This window comes from Rhagoletis pomonella, unplaced genomic scaffold, assembly GCF_013731165.1.
Source record: "Rhagoletis pomonella isolate Grant_MI unplaced genomic scaffold, Rhpom_1.0 Rhpom_scaffold_00011, whole genome shotgun sequence".
Taxonomy (NCBI): Eukaryota; Metazoa; Arthropoda; class Insecta; order Diptera; family Tephritidae; genus Rhagoletis; species Rhagoletis pomonella.
The window spans coordinates 18393272-18413002 of NW_023458565.1; the positions used below are offsets into that span (position 1 = coordinate 18393272).

Consider the following 19731-nt stretch of genomic DNA (forward strand, 5'->3'; position numbering starts at 1 on the left):
AAACGAGACTGAAATAATCTCTTGTGTACTTTTAATTCCTAACAAGGCCTCATAACTCGCGCAAAGGGGTCGATATAAGAATTTTCAAGTGATTATAATACATATTTACATTTTAAAAGATGGCTAAAAACATTTTCAGCCAAATGCAATTATTTACAATTTTATAATGATATAAAGTAATTTAAAAACTTTGCAGTAAAAAGAGGACTCACTGACTTCATCAGTGCTCTACTTTTAACTTTTCTGTATTCCCCTTTTATATTGGATATTCATTAGCCAGTTCTTACCATTCCAATTTTATATGAACTTTTCCAAGAAATAAGATTTTACTCATCTTTTCTATTTCGATTATATATGTATGTCCAGTTTTTAAAAGGTCAAACACATGGCGGATATAATGTGACAGGCACGTTTTTTGAGGTTAGAAAAAAATTCTGACATGGTGGAGCAAACGGACATCAGACTCGTATTCAGAGCATCAAAATACATAAGGAAAGATGGTCTGATCTCCGAACCACGACACTTTTTTGTGTGGCTGTGTAATCAACTCCTAGTGTAGTTAAACTGGGCTCTCCGCCAATCCAACCCAATTTTGAAGAGGGCTCTGATTACACTGATAGGGATAAACGCCTTTGATGCACCTACGCTTAATAGGGTCGCTAAACAAATAATTTTTGAAGTGAAGTGGTTACAATTAATCCTAGATAGTAAACATTTAGGGAAAACTCTCGCTCTGAACAAAATACATACCTCCATACAAGCCTTTGGTAACATAAGGGATTTGTGATCTCGAGGAATACTATGAATTTACATTTCCACAGATGATAGCATCCATCACCAGCCTTACACTTGTGCAAACAACTCATGAGACAGGTCAGGATCAGTGTTGCCAGAACTTTTTGGACGAACCGGCTAAATTGGCAAATAACTATAACCGGCTAAAAACGGCTCAAATGTTTCAACTAAATTTCACATGTTTTATTTAAATAAATTACGAGTAAAAACACAATTTCTTGAAGCGAAGTTACAAATTCGAGCCGGAAAAAAATTTGCCAGCAAGAATTTGCATTATTGTGGCACATGGTACGATTTTTTGTCGACGATAATTTGGGTAAACAAGTTCGTTAAATTTAAAAATTTTCAAACTGGAGCGATTTGAAAATGAAAAATGTAAGTTAATACTTGTTTACTTAATTAATTTAGTTAATTCCAATGATTTGAAAGGTACTCGGCAAAAAATACTGTATTCTTAATCGGTATGCAATCTCAACCAGAGTTGATATAGTAAACCCGACAAAGAAATTGAAACGTATGTTGAAGAAAGTCGGACTGACAAGATATTTACACGTAGATCCTGTTTTTTGTCCCTCTGAAAGAATATTAAAAATTCTATGCAAATTTCTTTTGTTTGAAATGCAACCGTGGACACTAGCTGGCAGAAAAACTTGTAAATTTGCGTTCGTACAGAAAATTGCAAGTTTTCTTACCATCTGATAATTTGAGTGACAATTCTCGCTGGATTTTCGACGAACAAACCTACTGTCTTCCCTACAAGGCCTTCTCAGACTGACCGATCCTCAATACACTCAAATAGAAACCAATACACATAAAAAACGCTGTAAAAATTTTCCTTCAATTTTAAGGCAGTAAAACAACGATCTTAAGTTAACCGAGTTAAATCAACCGAGGCCATATGTTGACAAGGGATGCAAAATCACAGTTACACAAAAGAACTGGCCAGATTTTTCAGAAATCCCTTCAATTCTGATGTAAAACATGATGCCAAAAGACTGCAGATATCCCACTTAGATGCCCGGTCATATGACCGGCAGATGTCTCGTAGGATTTCCAGAGAGTTTTGCTTTACATAGAAATTTGTGCTCTTTTATTTTCATTTTGACTCAGTGTTGGTTCCTTTAATTCAAGTTGGCATTCGGTTTTTCGAATTTAAATAAGTTCTCAGCAAAAAACTTTGTTTAAAAAAATACATATGTATGTGTACATAGTGCTTGAAAATATCAATTTTTCCCTTACCTTAAACCTTTGGGAGTGGCAAAAATTATGTTTTTGTAATTTAGGCACTATATACAAACACAAACGCATCTTAAGTGTCTTAATAGTGAAACAATTTCTTATTTTCTAAGTTTGCGACTAAAACTTCACACTTAAAATTAAGACATTTATAACAAACATTTTATGAAGAAAATCTCTTCTTCGTTTAAAATAAAAATAAGCGAAATCGGCCCAATTTCATACAACCCTGCCTGACATGAAAATTTTCTCCACGATAAGACTAATAGACATTTCTAATAGATTTTGGGTCGCTTAGTCAAAAATGGAAACATATGTATATACATATTTGAAATTTAAGAAAACAAAGCAAATGGCAAAATCGGCTAAAAACGGCCAATTTTTTTCTGCAAAACGGCTAACAAATCGGCTGCCGGCTAAATCGAAATTTCTCCGGCTGTTTGCTATCGCAACCGGCTAAATCTAGCCGGAAAACGGCTAAAATGGCAACACTGGTCAGGATGCACTGCTTAACCCACAATTACTCAACCGAACTTTGATGAGGCGTTACATACCACAATGATGCGTTCCCTTGTGGCTTAATCCCAATACTGAGTCCGAATTTATACATTGTAGAATTTTACTGATGGCTCCAAAATTGGCACAGGGTTACGTTCTAGGTCTAACCCAAAACTTATGGAGACACTCTTTGGTTCTTGAAGCTGAGGTATACTCATTCCTTAAGGCGATGAGCTATTTGTTGCAAAAGATTTGTGCTTTCGCCTTCAAAGAGGAGTAAACGGTGAAAGCGGAAACATTTTTGAAATTTGCTTTCACTTTTAGCATTTCTTTGTGAATTATATTTACTGGTTAATTTTTTTTTCATAAGCTACATACTTACTACTAAAAACAATCGATGAAAAATTGGTAATTCATGATTCATAAAATATTCAAACACTAAGAAAAAACTGGAATAAAAATGCCATTACTTCCTTATGCAATGCCGACAAAATTAAAATTTATTCATTTTTAAACAGACTGTAATAGAGTAATAAATTTTCACAAAATTTCTGTTTAATTAGTAAATTTATGTGTTTTTAACAATAGTGAGTTATGCATTAATTACGGCTTACTAATTTAATTTTTATAACAAATTACGTTATGCACATAAATATTTACACAGTAGGTCATATCACATTTTGAATCATATTTAATTCATGTTTATTCTCATGTGATTATATTTTACACATTCATGTTCATACATATGTATGTATGTATACTCATCCATAAGCGTACATATCTACATATAAATTTCCATCGTTAATGGCATTCAACCAACCAACCAAATCCGGTCAGAATAAATCAAAAATAACCAAAAATATGCTTTGTATTACGATTTAAATTAACACATTTTTAAAATTTGTAAAACTCAATTCATAATTTGTAGCCTGCTGCACAAAAAACAAAAAAAAGAAACAAACAAACAAAAGGCTCAAAAATTCAGTGAATATGTGATTAGCTGATTTACTTACTTTAACATAAAATATTGATAAATAACTTGTTCAACTGCAGCTAGCCTTTGTGCTTGTTTAGTAATTATGCAAAACGCTAACAAATGGTTACATAAATACGAATAGGCGGGATAAGCTCACGTGTGTGCGTGCGCGCTGATGCCCCACACTTTTTGGTAACTTTTGTGACCTATTTTTTATTTATTTATTTATTTTTTAATTGGTTAAGCTATTAATAAACGAGTCTGGAATTTTTATTGGAATTGTCTGTAGTTGGTGAAATGCTAAAATTTTCTAATTTATACTGTTTAGATTAGGTCACAGGTAGGGCTTAGTGGTTCTGTTGTTAGAAAATATTTACGGACTTTTGTAAGCGACTTTACATGAAGATAATAAATTTGCTCTTGTGGTTGTATTTATAAATCAGTGAACATGGGAAAAGAACTTTTTTCGAGTTGAACCTTCACCTACAAGCGTTTACATCGAGTGCGTAAAGTTGAGTGCTCTTGAACATGCATCTGACATTGAAAAGAAAATTAAAATTAAAACTTATGTAGGTATTTATGAAATGCTTAACAGCAAAACATTAAAAAATATTTTCTTAATATTTCAAACCGTACCAAGTAATTCTTAGGGCGGGTTTACAATGTGAGCTTGGATTTTTTGCAAAGCAGCTTGGTTCATTTATATACGAATTACCAACCCCTTCTATTTATGTTGTTAAGACAGCGAAACTTTATTGTGATGCAGACTAAAAGAAAAAATCATTCAACTCCAAGCTGGCACTATAAACCCAGGCTTATGCGTTGAAATTTACTGCATCTAAATTATGCACTGTTATTGTAGCTAAAAAAAGAAGTGATGAAAGCTTTTTGTCATTACTGCTATACATAGAATGTTTTAATAAAGCATATAAAATGATAGATATTTCAACACTTAGCTACCAAATTTTTTTAAAGTAGAATTGCCACCTAATTAGACATTTCAGTTTAATTTACTATCTTGTTTTTGCTTATCGAAAGATAGATATGTCAGTGATAATACAATACATAGCTCCTAAAACAATTTCAAACCGAGTTGCCACTTAAATAAAAATTTAAATTTTTCAAAATTTATGAGCTAAATATTTTTTTACAAAGAAGTTATTATAATATTGGTACCAAACCACATATTGCGCCTAAAATATTTTCGGTAGGGTTGCCACCTACGTATATAAATATTAAAATTTTATAATTTTTTTTTACAATGCTTATACCGAAGGATATAGTATATTTCAATAATAATTTAATACTTAACTTTTAAAATATTTTTAAGTGGAGTTGCCACCTGTATAGTACTTTTGATTTAACTAACTCCATGAGCTGTATATTTTTTACAATACGCTGAATATAGTAAGGACACCAACTGATACATTATTTTTTTAAAATATTTTCAAGTAGAGTTGCCACCTGTATACAAATTTGAATTACTTAAATTCAGCATTTAAATATTTGTTAACAATGAAGTTATTATAGTATGTTTATGTTTATACAAATTTAAATTGTATTAAATATATTTTTTACGATGCGGTGAACGATAGTTCAGTACTTAAGTCGTAAAATATCTTCAAGTAGAGTTGCCACTTATATAGTGATTTTAGTTGAATTAGCTTTATCGGCTAATTATTTTTTACCATACCGCTAATATTGTATGGGTACCAAACGATGCATAATTTTTAAAATATTTTCATGTAGAGTTGCCACTTTTATATAGATTTTAATATTTAATAGTTCAAGAAATGGGGTGCCTGAAAATCAATCGTATCTCGGGGCATTTTTGGCTCCAAAATATTATGTAGCAAGCATAGGTGCGCCTAGGAGGCTTCCAGGCCACCATGGGGAGTGCCAGCTACCCGGCGAAAAGAACAAGAACTCATTAAGAAAACTCACCTTTTCTGTGGCCGTTCGAAAAACGTATAGCTAGTTACAATTCCAAGGTAATTAGGAAGCTAATCATATTCCCAAAAGGCTAGCTTTTGGTATATTTACTGACGACCCATTGCAAACTGCGGGTTTACATTAAAATTCGGGTAACTAGCTGAGTCATCTGTGCAGTCGGTCGCTAGTAGATTAGTATCATCAAAAATACTACATACACACTCATTTCAACTATACATTCCTTTATTAATTAAATAATAATTAATAAAGTGCTAATCCGGTTATACTCGTAGTGCATCAGTGCGATTTAAGTTCGCTTATGGTTAGTTAAAATTGTAGACAAAACAAAGTGTTAATTGTGAAAGTATTTTCGTAGAAGTGTTGTGTATGGCTCAAGTCGTCTGTGAGACAATAAAGCAATTAACAAAAATAACAAAAAAACTTCAAGTTTTCTAGCCGCCTTTGATTTGCTCATCTCACTTTTAATATCATTTTTATGTTCCAAACTGGTCCTTTTATTTAGCTGGTAATATATTTCTTTGCTGTCTTGTGTTTTTTTTTATTCCATTAAACATTTATGTGGTCTTTCTAGATTTATGACTTTTTATGCTAATTTCGCACCAACTCATATCTTAATGCGAATCAATACGAATTTGTACTTTTTTTTTTGTAATGGAATTTCAGACACATTTTAATTTATTTAGGTAGCGTTTCCCACATAAATTCTCGAACAAGTGTGCTAATACTTGGTTTTTACGGTTTGTAGACATTTTAGCAGAATTAATATAAAAAAGTAGAAGCGTAGCGAAGATAGCCAAACATATTTTTCTATTTAATTTTATACATGTGTTTATTTTTTTTTGTGTTGGATTTTTTTAATTTTTAGCTGACCAACTGGTTTCTCTACTATGTTGGTTCAATTTCGAGTTTTAACTGATGCTAGATAAATAAATTTGGCTGCATTTCGTACAAACATCATGCGAAAGATTTTCTTTCTATTTCTTCTCCTTTGAACTTCTTGTATATTTTGGGTCGCCTCTCATTTGTTAACAAACCAGGCCCTGCGGTACTCTTTTGAGTGGAGATATGGAATTTTTCTTTTTACTAATGATTATTTGAGAGATATATTTCATGTAAATGCCTTGTCGCTGGCCAAAATCAGAGTGAAAACTTGCAATTTATGTATCCGTCTTTCAACGCTTTTTTTATTCGATCAAGATTGAAAATATATTAAGTAATGTATCTACAAATCTGACTTATGTCATGGAATTTGCAATTTGGTAATGCAACCCAAGAGTATGCTGTGAGCACCTTACAGCGTCTGAAGAAAAGAGAACTTAAGAATCCATTGATTCTTTGGGAGAGCCGTAGACTCTTCTGCCAATTGAGGCTCCAACCGACTCAGGATTGGTAGCCTTTGACTGGGGCCCCCGGGTTCGTCAAACCCGGCCTAGGCGAAATTCCCCTGAGGGGGAATTGGACTGTCACGTATGCTGTTCCATTTGCAGAGGCAGTGCGGCTTTCAAATTCGTGCACTCGAAGCATGGTAGCGGATTGCAACCTAAGCCATTCCAATCGCCAAGGCAGTTGTGTCTTAGAAATTTGGCTTTCAGACCACCTTCCAAGATCTATAATTCATTTCTGCCACGTAGGAACCCGTTTTTGATTTCGTCTTATTACAAGTTTATTGCTTACTCCATAATGCTGTGTTCGTATAGCCTTAAAGTTGACACCTATGTACTTCCACGTCTTCAATTGTTTTGAAACTATCTCCAAACACATGAACTCTACTACTTCCGGACTGCAACCCATCCTCCTAGATTCTGATTGACTAACTTTTATCGAATTGGTACTTACCCGTTTTTTTCTATTTTTCAACTAGTAGCGTTGAACCGAATGTTTTTAACCGCTATATCTGCTGGTGATATGTGTTGAATAGCGCTCGGCGCAGCCTTCAGCAAAGTCTTCAGTAATCCTGCTACAGGCTGCTGTCCGCTATACCAGATCCCCTTAAAATAATCGCAATAAATTTTCATTTGTGTTTTTTTTTTTTACATGCGTAAAGGTAACCAATTGATTCTTTCAACATCTTCTCCAGATTTAGTTTTCATGACAGTTTTCTTTGTATAATGTATGTACTACACCCTAAAAAATGTGGAGGCCACTAGCGCGCTCTGACAGAGTAAAGTATCCTGGCTTGATCGTTGACAATGAGCGAACTGGAAGGCCTCCTGCCGAGGGTAAATAGTTCATTGTCTGTATGAAGCCGTAATCGAACCGATCACTGCGCACTGATCTTTCACCAGCCACATCTAGTTATTCAGTGTAAAACTGGAAGGGGTAAAGTATCTAGAACCACTGCCATATGAACTTATTCACCGGTGAATCGAACTTTATGGCAAAGTAGAAGGAAGTATCTTTTGCGAGGAACACTCAGGAAATGAATTATTTTCTGCTCGATCGCATCAGATCATTTCCCTATTAACCTTAATTGAGTTCCAAGCAAGTAACTGAGTGGCCGTTGAGTTAGCAAAATAGGGAATTTTTGGGAAGTTGTTGCCGAGCTCAGCGAAAATAGGTCGAAAACCTTGGAATGTAAGGAGGTTAAGTTATTTTGGGCCCGAATAGTCCGGTACCGGCCTTTTGGGCTTACGGGATTAGAGATTAGCAGTGACGGTGTTGAGAGTTTTTCAACCGTTTTTGTCCAGAGAAAACATCTTAAGAGGGTGAAATGAGAATTGAAGAAAGCCTTATTTTAGAATTTGGTCAAAAAACACCCCATCTCAGAATTTGGTTGAAGAACACCCTCTCCCATCCTCTCTCTGCATTATCTCAGCTGCCGATTCAAAACCGCCTTATCTCAGCACATTTCCAATGTGTTCTCATTTGAGTTCGTGAATAGGGCTTTCTTCAACAAATTTCTGAGATGGGGTGTTTTTAAACAAATTCTGAAATAGGGAGTTCTTCAGTCAAATTCTGAAGTAGGGCGTTCTTGAAAAGTTTAATGAGATATTGCGTTTTCGATCTGGCTGTCGAAATAGGTCGATCTTCCTCCACTCAGCCATCGATATGTACATTCCAATTACAATTTAGTGGAGATTGAGAAAAAGCTAAACAATTAGCTTCAAAGTTCAGACGCGCCCATTGCTAGCGTTCCTAAATGCTTACCACATTAAAAATACTCAACCTCAGCTCCTCGCTACTTTTCGATTTTCGGTCGTTTCACCTTTCAGTCGCCTTCCGATTTAATGTGTTGACATTAACGGCGTCATTCGCCAAATTGAAAGTATCTGAGCATAGTATCTGTGTATCTGATAGTGTACTTATAACTCTGTCTGCCCACAAAGCGCCACACTGCAGCCAGCATATCGCGCCGTGCATAGGTTTAATGTTGCTGCTGCTAATGATTTGCTGGTTTATTGCTGTCAACTTGCCTTCTACTATTGTCGTCTGTCGTCTGTCTACCTGTTTGCTTTGGATTACTTGACTTGGCTCGAATGGCTGGCTGCGCATTATTTGTGAGAGACTCTTAGCGGTGTCGAGCGTATAATTTGTTGAATGGTTTTTAATTTGGAATTATGTTTAATAAAAATAGCAGTTGCATAAAATGCCAGCTTGTCGCATGGTGAGATAGCCGTGCAAAAGCTGGCGACAATAGTTCGCTATTTATGGGTGTACATGGTAATGCAGGCCAACGGAGAGATACTAGCTGTGATTGCAGACAAAGAAGTGTATCTACATATAATCAGGAGGTGCATTCCACTTAAAACGGTTACACAATTGGTTTTCCAAAAATAGTGGCATAAGCTTAAATACCGTTTCCGTAAGCAAAACAGTTTATGGAGCGAAAATTTTCCCACGTTCGATAAAGATGTTTAACCTGCAGGTTACTGCTTTAATCAGACATTGAGTAACTGGTCTTAAAGTGTTCCTGCTACGAAAACGATCCATTATTAGTCGAACTTGTCGCTAGAATAAACAATTATGTCGCCTGTAAAATAGACGTAGGTAACATTTACGAAATAAATTTGCACACTTTGCAAGCAGTATGCTAGCTATTCGCGATAGAATGGCAAACTGAGCACAATTGATTATAGCGTTGCCAGATCTTAGAGATTTTTGGCTGTTTAATCATTCAGGTAAATACACAGATTTCCCGACAGACTTTTATGGTACATTACATTAGAGGAGAGAGCAGGTCGGGGGAACATCGTAAGTTCCTTTGGCTGAATCTCCTTTAGGTCATTTAGGTGTTTCTAGGTACGGTGATCCTAGGAAGCGGAGTTTGTTCATAGTGACGGTTTTAGAGTCGAACTCTACTGTTTCCAGTTCTTCGTGGTACAACTCCTATGTTTGGCTAGTGTTTCATTACCCTGAAGTGGCCTAAGGCAGAATGCTTCAGTTCTCCTTTTTGATATTTCCGAAACGAAGGATTTACCCCCTCTGTTACTTTCCGTATTTTTACATTAATGTTGCGCTTCGTACTTCATCCAGAAATGGTAGTTTTGCCTAACGGAGCTCCTAGTCTTATGAAGCCTAGTGTAGCCTTCCCTGCTTTCATTGCCCACGACTCCACTATGTGCCTGCAATTTTTTTCATTCTTAGTTAAATTTTTTGTGTGTTAGTTTTTTTATAATTTGGTGTATTTTTTGGAAACTTTTTTCTTTTTCAAATTTGTTTTTCGTTTTTAAATATGAAAAAATTTTATTTCACTTAATTTTCAGAAACTTTTTTTTATTTTTTTAGATAGATCTGTTTTTCTTTTTTTAATTTCATTTTCTTTTAAGTTTCAAATTTGATTGTTTTAATAATAAAAATAAATTTGTTTATTTCACTTAATTTTTAGCATTTTTTATATTTTCCTTGTTTTTTTTTTATTAATGGGAATTTAATTTCCTTTTAGTTTTTAAATTATGATTTAAAAATAAAAAATATTTTTCTTAATTTTATTTAAAATTTAAATATTATTTTCTTTTGGTTTACTTGATTACTGTTTCTAATTTAATTTTTACCTTCTATTGTTTTAAAAAGAATTTTTAAATTTTTTTATTTTATTTTTTCCTTTTTTTTAAAAACTTGTTGCGAAAACCGGACACCATAGCGCTAAGACCTCCTCGTTAGCACACCTTCCAATTAGTATTTCGAATGACAGTAAAGCGGTTTAAAGATAGTTGCCAGACTTTTGCCTTTCGTAAGAAAGATTCATCCGAATTAAAAAAAAAAACGAAAAAAAAGCTTTTATTTAACTAAATACTTTTTATGGGAATGCCCCAGCCGCTCGTCTAAATACATATTTGTACTTTAACGTCTGTGCTCTTTCTGCTGCCGATTGCGGGTGTTGTGACCGCTGTGAACATTATTGACGTTCACTGACGAGTTGCTCGAAGCTGGTTCCACGCTGTCACCGGTTTTTTATTTGCTTAGCGCTTTGCGCTCTTTGCTAATTGAGTGTTTTTTCTATTTATTTATTTTTTATTTAACGCTCGTTTATTAGCTTTGCCGCTGCTGTGTTGGTTTGGCGGCACTGCTGATTGGCACTTTTTGGCGTTGCCGTACTCTTACAAACTACAAGCGGTAGTTATTGGCTTAGAGACAACTAACTATCAAAATAAAAGTGGTTGTTATACATAGATATTTTCATATTAATTTTTTTTCGTTTAATTTGCAAAGTTGATTTTTGTTGAAATCGTTTTTTGCTTTTGAAAAAAGCCAAGTCAAGTGAAATAAGAGAACTACAACGCTATGTCCATTCATAGGATACCAAAATTTTTTATGTTTCTCTTTTCAATATTTTTATATAACTTTTCTGCTACTATTATAGTTTCTTTTTTTTTTTTGCTATTCGCTACTGCAGCCTCACGTGGTATTATGTAATTTATTTTTAGCTGCGTTGCACTGCCTGCTGTTGCTGTTGCTGCTGCTGTTGCTTGCGGCTACCCACTATTTGCCATTTATGTGCACTTCACTTTGCCTTCTTCTTGCTGGCGTTTACTTTGCTTACTTTGTTGGTTTGGTGCATTGTATTGTTGTTCTTATTGTTGCTCGTTTTTTTTTTTGCATTTGCGCACGCGCGTATATTTAATTTGGCGTTGTTTGTCACTGTCTTTTTTTTTTTGTTTTTTGCGAAACAAGCAGCCGCCAAAATATTTGTGGATTTTGCTATTTTTGTTGACTTTTGTGCCGCTTGTTCGTAGTAAACTTGTTTGAACTTCTTGTTTACCCGCACCGCAGCGCAGCCTTGTGTGGTTTATTTTCTCCATATTTCTATTTGCGATTGCGTTGCTACATGGCTTTTGTTTTTCTAATATTTACTACTTTTTGCTGTTTTGAAAAAATCTCGCATAAAAACCATTTTTAGGCATTCACATTCGCTTATGAAAGGGAGTTACTGCTGAGAGTTTTGGACTGTAGATTATTTTATTTTTTATTTTTGCTCGCGGCTGAAATTCGCTATGATTTGTTTATGCGCGTGTGTGGAGTAGTTTGGGGATTTATTTGAATTGTTGTTACACACTTTAGTTTTTGTGTACTTTTTTTTTGACATTTTTTACTCTATTTCTTGCTGGCTATTTTTGGACATTTTCGACCGTAAATTTTGGCCTAACATGCTATTGTTAATTTTTTTTTTAAAGGCTTTCTGTTGCAATAAAATTTCATTTTGAAATATTGGCTAGAAAAATGTTGTTAGAAAATTTTTGCATTCGCTTTATTGATCGTGGCTATGTATTAGTTTTCATACCAAGGAAAATTTGTTTTCCTTAAAAAAATAATAAAATTTTTTTTAAATTTTATACCTCCCTCCAAATTATTTTGAATCAATTTAGCGGTCCTTAACAGCTACATACATATGTATAGCACGTTGAATAATAAAAAAAAAAAAACAAGTAAGAGAGTCTAAGTTCGGGCGGAGCCTTTGCCTTTCCGAAAGCTACCGCTAGATGATAAGCCGGGGTGTATCAATTTTGAGTAAATTAGCGTCCTTCAATTTCGAAATATTGAAGTTTCAAGCATTTTTGAAATTTACCGTTATATAAAAAGCGGCCTTAATTTTAGTCCGATTTCAATAATTTTCAACGTTTTGCTTTTATTTGGCAAGCACAATAAAAATACCGAGTTTGGTACAAATTTGTAGAACGGTTACCGATATACATATATGTGATCATAAGTGGGCGGTGCCACTCCCATTTTCCAAAATTTTACCATAAACGTATATCTTGGTAAAGAATTGTTGCAAGCATAAATTTTGAATAAATTAGCTTCAATATTTACTGATTTATCGAAGATTTTGTATTTCTCTAAATTACCGTTATATGGGCGTGGTTATTGTCTGATTTTTTAAATTTTCGGCCATTTAGTATGCTGTACCAAGGCCAACCAACAACTGTGCCAAGTTTGGAAGAAATTGGTGGAGCGGTTACCAAGATATACACATGTAACCATAAGTGGGCGTGGCTACGCCCATTTTCCAAAAATTTATGACACTCTTAGTTTTCGTCTAAAAGTTATTGTAAATATCAATTTTGAGTGAATTATCTTCAGTAGTTACTAAAATATCGCAGTTTTCGCATTTCTGGAAATTACCGTTATATGGGAAGTGGGCGTGGTTACTGTCCGATTTCGCCCATTTTCAATACCAACCTACTTTGGATTAAGGGAAACCTACATACCAAATTTCGTTGAGATATCTCAATTTTTACTCGAGTTATCGTGTACACGGTCGGACGGACAGACGGACAGACGGGCGGACAGACAGACATGGCTTAATCGATTTCTCTATTCATTCTGAGCATATATGTATACATTTGTCTATATCTATCTCGATTCGTTTTGGCTGTTACAAACAACCGTTATGTGAACAAAATTAATATACCCTTGTGCACAAGTGCGCTCGGGTATAAAAAAAAACATTTTTGTTAGGGAAAAAATTTTCATCGCCAAACTTTTTTATTCAAGAAAAACCTCTTATCAGGTGCAAAATCTAAATGCAAGTGATTTGTATTAAATTTCTGTAAAATGTTCTGGAAATGTAAAAAGAGTTAATAGATTTAAATTTTCAACAAGAAATTCCGAGACCTTATCAAATTTTGCGAACAACTTGCAAGAGTTTCCAGTTTACGAATAATTACGTGCCCAGCTAAAATAAAAAAAAAAACACTAAATGGATGGTGGAAGAAAATGCTTTTTTATGTTCTTATTTCACACATTCCTACAGCTGGTTTTAATTACCGGAATTCTCGACTCGAGTTTTATCTTACCAAAGGCTTGTACTGACACAGTTTAGGTCGGTGAACCCTACCAATCGCTTTTTATCCCTAGAGCAGCACCGCTCAACGGAGTTGTTTCACATGCTTCTGCTTCTGCTTCTGGCTGGTATTGATATTAACCCCGGACCAGAAAATAATTTCGGCTAGGGTGGCACAGACGGCTTTACCAAAACTTCACTTGGATTAAGTCACTTAAAAAGTGGGCAGTAAGGTATTTGGCTCCTTCTTTCTTAAGTCACATGGCACTCTTTGCCTCCATTCCATACGCTTCCGTTCCCTCATTTCGCCGATGCAATTAACCACTCAGTGAACCCCATCGGCTCCACGGAATTCAGCTGTGCAAAAAACTCAACACCCAGATATTCATCCCCTTTCAACTCCAGTGTGAGCGCAACCAGAAGATCTTGCACCTCAAAAGTGTAACCGTGTACCAGAGCAGAATATTTAGTAACGCGACATCAATCAAACGCTACTCCTGCCATGGTTAGTCATGCCACTTGCGCCCCTTACTCCAGAGCTCTGCGTCCCCATTCGCCGCCTCCACCATCACCAGAACTCAAGCTGCGCAAAATTCAGCAGAACCAAGGATGCTAACTCTACTTATTCGTCCCTCCCCTAATAGCGACCAGACTGCCAAGCCATGCGAAACTCTTACAACTTTATTGCAACGGGTCCCCGAGTAGGACCTTCATGGGTAGATCCGACATACTGCGATCAAAGAAACGTTGTTGCATAGCAACTCAAACTGGTCAATTCGTAGGATTCCCGTAGCAGTGGTATAAGCCAATATGCACAAAGCAAACATTTTTCTAACTTTTTTCCAATCTTTGAGAAATTATTGATTTTCAATATACAACATTTTTCTCAAACATTTTTCCTAAGGTTTGACTAAAAGTTAAATAAAGTTTGAATTCAAATTACAATCCAAGCCTTTCAGACGTGAAGAACTCAGATTATTTTGCATGCAAAAAATGTGCTTTTTTCTTAGAGAATTTGTTGGTTCTCCAATTGTGGTACACTTGAAAATCGACACTGGACCTTGGAATTTATATTGGATCTCCACTTGACCTACAATTAAAATATTTATTGGGAGCCTGGGACATTCAGCAACTGGTAAACCTGCATAAGTAGAAGAAAGGGAGAGAGTACTTGAAGATCTGTAACTTAACTTCTGCTGTGACTAACTTTTTCTCAACCGTGAGGCCCGTACCCAATCCGACGAAACACAATAGTAGGGTGGAAATCACATTCCGGAATGAGCAAGCTATTTTAACCCACAGTTCGCACAGCATCTGTGCGTCGACAGAAAAGTTTATCCGTAAATGTATCCTTAATTTGTACTAGTTTCAGGCTCTTTACTCGTCGCTAGTGAGACAAATTTTTGATTTGCTATCCTCACTCAGAGGTACTGTACAGATTTTGCACGAACCATTAGTTGGATCTAGATTCTAGAACCTCGCGAGCAAGGAACACTGGGACCATTGGTGCAGCCTCAACATATGCAAGACAGTTTAGTGCTTATTGAAGGATAAGAATCCATTACTAAACTGCAAAATATGAATCTACGATAGTGAGTTAGATTAATCCCGATGCACAATCCGTGGGCCTTGAATATGGCTCCCGAAGGCAACATCCGCAACCAAATGTGTGCCCTTTATCTGAAGGAGGATGACAATATAGAATATTTTCTCTCTTTTTCCGACTTTCTTGGTGCTCTTTTCTGCCTCAGATATTTTAGGGGGATATTCGCTGCATTAAAAAGATTTACCAAGTTCACTAAGGTGTCAAGGAAATGTGAAGAGAAGTTATCCTTATAAATTCCTTTTGTGCGCGTCCTTTCTTCCCTTTCATTTTTACCGAACTAGATGTTAAGCACAATGGGCATATGTAAATGCCTGATTGCTTCAGCTTTTCTCGGCCTACTTAAATCTTATCCAATCCAATTCAATATATTCAAATCAAATCCAATTCTACCCATCTCACCGATGGATGGAGTCAAGTTAGTAATTCAGAGGAGGGAACAGTGAATTTTGAGCGGCCGAAGCTTAAAAAAGGGCCTGTGGAAGAATATTTCACCGGAAACTTTTCACTTATTTAAAATTTAAGCTTTAGACCAATATATAGCTCTGTGGCAGTAGTAGTGGTAGTTGCCACTAAGGGGGAACTCAATTGTCAGTTCTACTGGATGGAGTGGATATTGGGCTAATTTTTAACTTTCAGGCGACCATTCTTAGACAGTTAGGCTTCATGATAGTTACGGCAGTAACCACGACTTTCTGGCTTAGGATAGACAGGAGGTGATCTAAGGATCGTATAAGCTACACATTTTCGAAACATTCAATTGTGCGAAAATTCTAAAAAGTCCCGATTAAAATAGGAAAGGCTCCTAAGAAATTCAAGAAATTCCGAAAAGTCTCGAAAAAATCGCCGGGTTTTCTTGCTTGAAATATTAAAAAAAAAAAAAAATTTTTTAGGCGAAGAGGAAATAATTTTCTTTCGAAAAGCAGTTGAATACTATGTATCTTGTGCTTTCCTGTAAGTTGTATATTTTGAGGCGATACAGCAATCTTCACATAAACAAATACTACACATTTCAACTTTTCGTGAACTAAACGCTTCGCCAATCACAGAAAATTTTTTTACTATTAGCGGTTGCCTTCTTTAAACACTGAAAAGATTAAGTACTTATAAGTTGTCGGCGAGAGTAAAACTAAAATTTAGTCGAGAAATTGTGAGTAAGCTTTTGTCATACGATTTTTTTTTGTAACTTTTAGTGAACCTTTTTCTTCGACCCTCCAGCAGACCCTGGCATGTGTACAGTTGAAGGTCTATGCTAAATCCTGCAAGAATATTGTATTAGTAAAACCATTTCGTTTTATATCTACTAAGTATTTCATAAATTTTTTTAACTTTTTTCATTTTAAATTTGCAGACTTCTAAAGTCAACATTTTGTGCCTCTGAAGGGCATTAAAGAGTCGACATCAAACCACATCCTCCGCTTCCTTACATAAAAATCTACACCACTCAAGGACAAAGCAGCTGGCACGTACTAATTAACTTAATTGCTTTAAAGCTAAAACATCAGCAGTGGCTAATGTAAAAGTATACAATTCACATTCATAGCGCGATTTCCAATGCCATATGCCGTGCAAGAGGGTGTTTATTTACTACATACGAGAGTCGTCTCAGAATTTATTTGAGGTAAGCGAAAATGAACGATTCTTTTAACAAATTAATTTGTCATTGTTGATGCAGCACAAAGCAAATTGAGGCTATCACCGTTAAGCGCCACACAAAAGTCAAAAACACTTAACGCTACTCATTAAAATGTTCTTTTGAAAGCATATTTCTAGGCGTGCGGGCGGCTATCGTGTGGCTTTTGTGCTTAAATAATTATTCACTTTTTTAGACTGTTTGAGTTGTAGGCATTGTGCGCAAAGGCGGCGAAATTACACTTTATTTTTCTGTACTTGCATAACATCTAATTACATTCAGCGCTCTTTACATGAGCACGAATGTATGTATGTATGTACATTAGACTAGTTCAACAATTTTTTTCTACATCCCTTGTAAATGATGATTTTTGGAACACTGAAAAAGGTGCCGTATCCCTTAAACTTATATTTTCCAAATAAATAACCAAACAAATTTAAAATTTGAAATTTTATAATTCCTTTTTAAGTCAACATTTCGGAATGAACAATATACACTGCCGGCAAAAAGTAGTGGCACAGCAAATTTTTCACAATATATGCAACAATTTTTTTCTTCTAATATTTTTCCGGCAATTTTTGATAAAAACAAACACGTAAAAATACAAAAAACGTAAAAATATAATTCCTGAACTTTGCATAAAACTCGAGAAAATTCAGCAAATTTGCATACAAATTTTCAACTTTTTAATCAGGTAATTTTTTTGAGTATGCGGTTTTGCAGCCCATTAAATTCTATTAAAAAAAAACTCAAGTTCGGAGTTAGTCAAAAATCTATTAAAAAAATCCTATTAAAAAAAATTCAAGTTCGGAGTTAGTCAAAAATCGTATTGATTTTTGTGAATTTGTTTTGTTGAAAGTGTTTTGCATTTTTTCCATATAAAGTATTTTCGAAAAAAATTGTTTGTATGGAAGAGACTGCGTAAAAAAAAATTCCAAAAATCAATGGTTATTCCTACCTACTTATAACTTGTACTTATTTATAACAAAATTGGTTGGGCTACAAATCTGCATATTAAAAAAAATATCTAAAAAATCTGATTAAAAAGTTGAAATTTTGCATGAATTTAACCTTAAATAACTTTTGGAGGAATGAATTTATTGAAAAACAGGCGAAACCTTTTATTGACGCCTTAAGTTTTCTTCAAAAATATATATACATAAATATACGATTTCTAAGTTGAAAAAATTGTTTCTTGTGTTATCTACATACAGATATGCTATTATTCACTAGTGATTTTGAAAAAAAGTATGGTTAGTTAATTTTTTTAACCATTCCAATGTACACATGTAATTACGTACAAATAGCATATTCGCTATGCAAATTGTGTTTTCGTAATTGCTTGCTTGTGTTATGTAGACTTCCGCGTATTTGCTGCTTATCCTTAGAATTTTCTTTCATGTGTCCTTACCTTGTGGCGCGGTAAATGAATGCATATTTCCTTTATGTATGAAAAAAAAAGTTAGAAAGTGAGCTTATTTGGTTGTGTAGATGTTTAAGTATGTATATGCTCTTATGTAGATACAATTCTTGGTGTTCACAGTTAACTCATTGTTTTGGCGTTTTCCACGCTTAAACAAAAAACAGTCTGGAATGAGTGCTTGCAGTGCTAGAAACTGAAATGTGTACAGGCAACTGTCTATATTATTATTTTTTTTGTTTACTTTAGAGCATTACCGGCACAATGGCCAGAGATATATAGGAATGCTACGTTGTCTCCTTTAAAAAAACAAATGAAAAAGTTAAGGAATATTTACTTTTCATCGGCACCAAAAAGCTAAATTTGTTCCTAGCGCGGAGCTAGGAGAGTATTGCAGGGGTGTACATTTTTTTCGACACCCTGCAAAAACAACTAATTAAATTTTTGGCCGTGGGCCGAAAATCCGCTTTTTTAGAATTTTGATTGGCAATAGCAAAAATATGGTACATTATGTTCTAAAAAAATCTGTGGGAAATGTGAAAATTTTTGGTCAATATCCTAGGCTCGCCCAAGTCCATCAAAGTTCAAGTACTAAAAAAAAATTTTTCTTAGTTAACTTGGATTCTCTACAAAAAAGGTCCATATACCAAATTATGTAGGACTAATACTTTCGAAGATTATTGCAATTTTAGTAAAAAAATTTATTAATTAACTTACCTAGGATATTGACCAAAAAATTCTAAATTACACGCAGATTTTTTTTTAAAGTATAATGAACTATACTTTTGCTATTACCAATCTAAATTCTAAAAAAATCGGATTTTCGGCCCACGCTAAGCGACATAGTATATTTTATAAAAATCGGACATCAAATAAAGGAGTTATAGGAATAGAAGCAATTTAGCTGTTTTCCGAGGGTGCCGACAAAAAAATTGGCGTACTCCTGAAGTACTCTCCTATTTAGTGTTCAAAATCACTTGGAGCAAATTTAATATTTTTTCGGCCCATACGTCGTGATACATCCACTTTCATTATATGTCTAAACAAATTATTATTTTTTTGTTGCCATATTGAGTCTGCCATTTTTAATTTATCCAATCTGACTTTAGATTCCACTGGATCACAAATTAGTGATTTTTCTTGTTCTACGAATGTTCCTTTGCATACTCCATGTAGAATCGCCCGTTGATTCCGAAAACCGAATTAATTTTTTTTTGGAAAAGTTTTAAATGGTTTTAAAGATATTTCATATTTACCGTTATCAAGATTAAAAAAAAAAAAATAGTTTCACTTAATCGCATATATGTATCTTACGATCCAATTGAATAATCGTAAAAGCTAGCAAAATTCTCCATAAACCGTATATAATCTTCCGATAGAACCAATAGTTTTTGAG

General features: G+C 34.6%; 1 protein-coding gene across 1 annotated transcript in view; it reads left to right on the plus strand.

Annotated features, from left to right (window-relative positions):
- Positions 1-19731, plus strand: part of LOC118746768 (transmembrane protein 184B-like) — a 798314-nt gene that overhangs the window by 294805 nt on the left and 483778 nt on the right. The window contains exon 10 of the transcript XR_004993886.1: positions 16634-16903. The gene's annotated coding sequence lies outside the window, so the exon portion shown is untranslated. The remainder of the gene's footprint in view (positions 1-16633; positions 16904-19731) is intronic.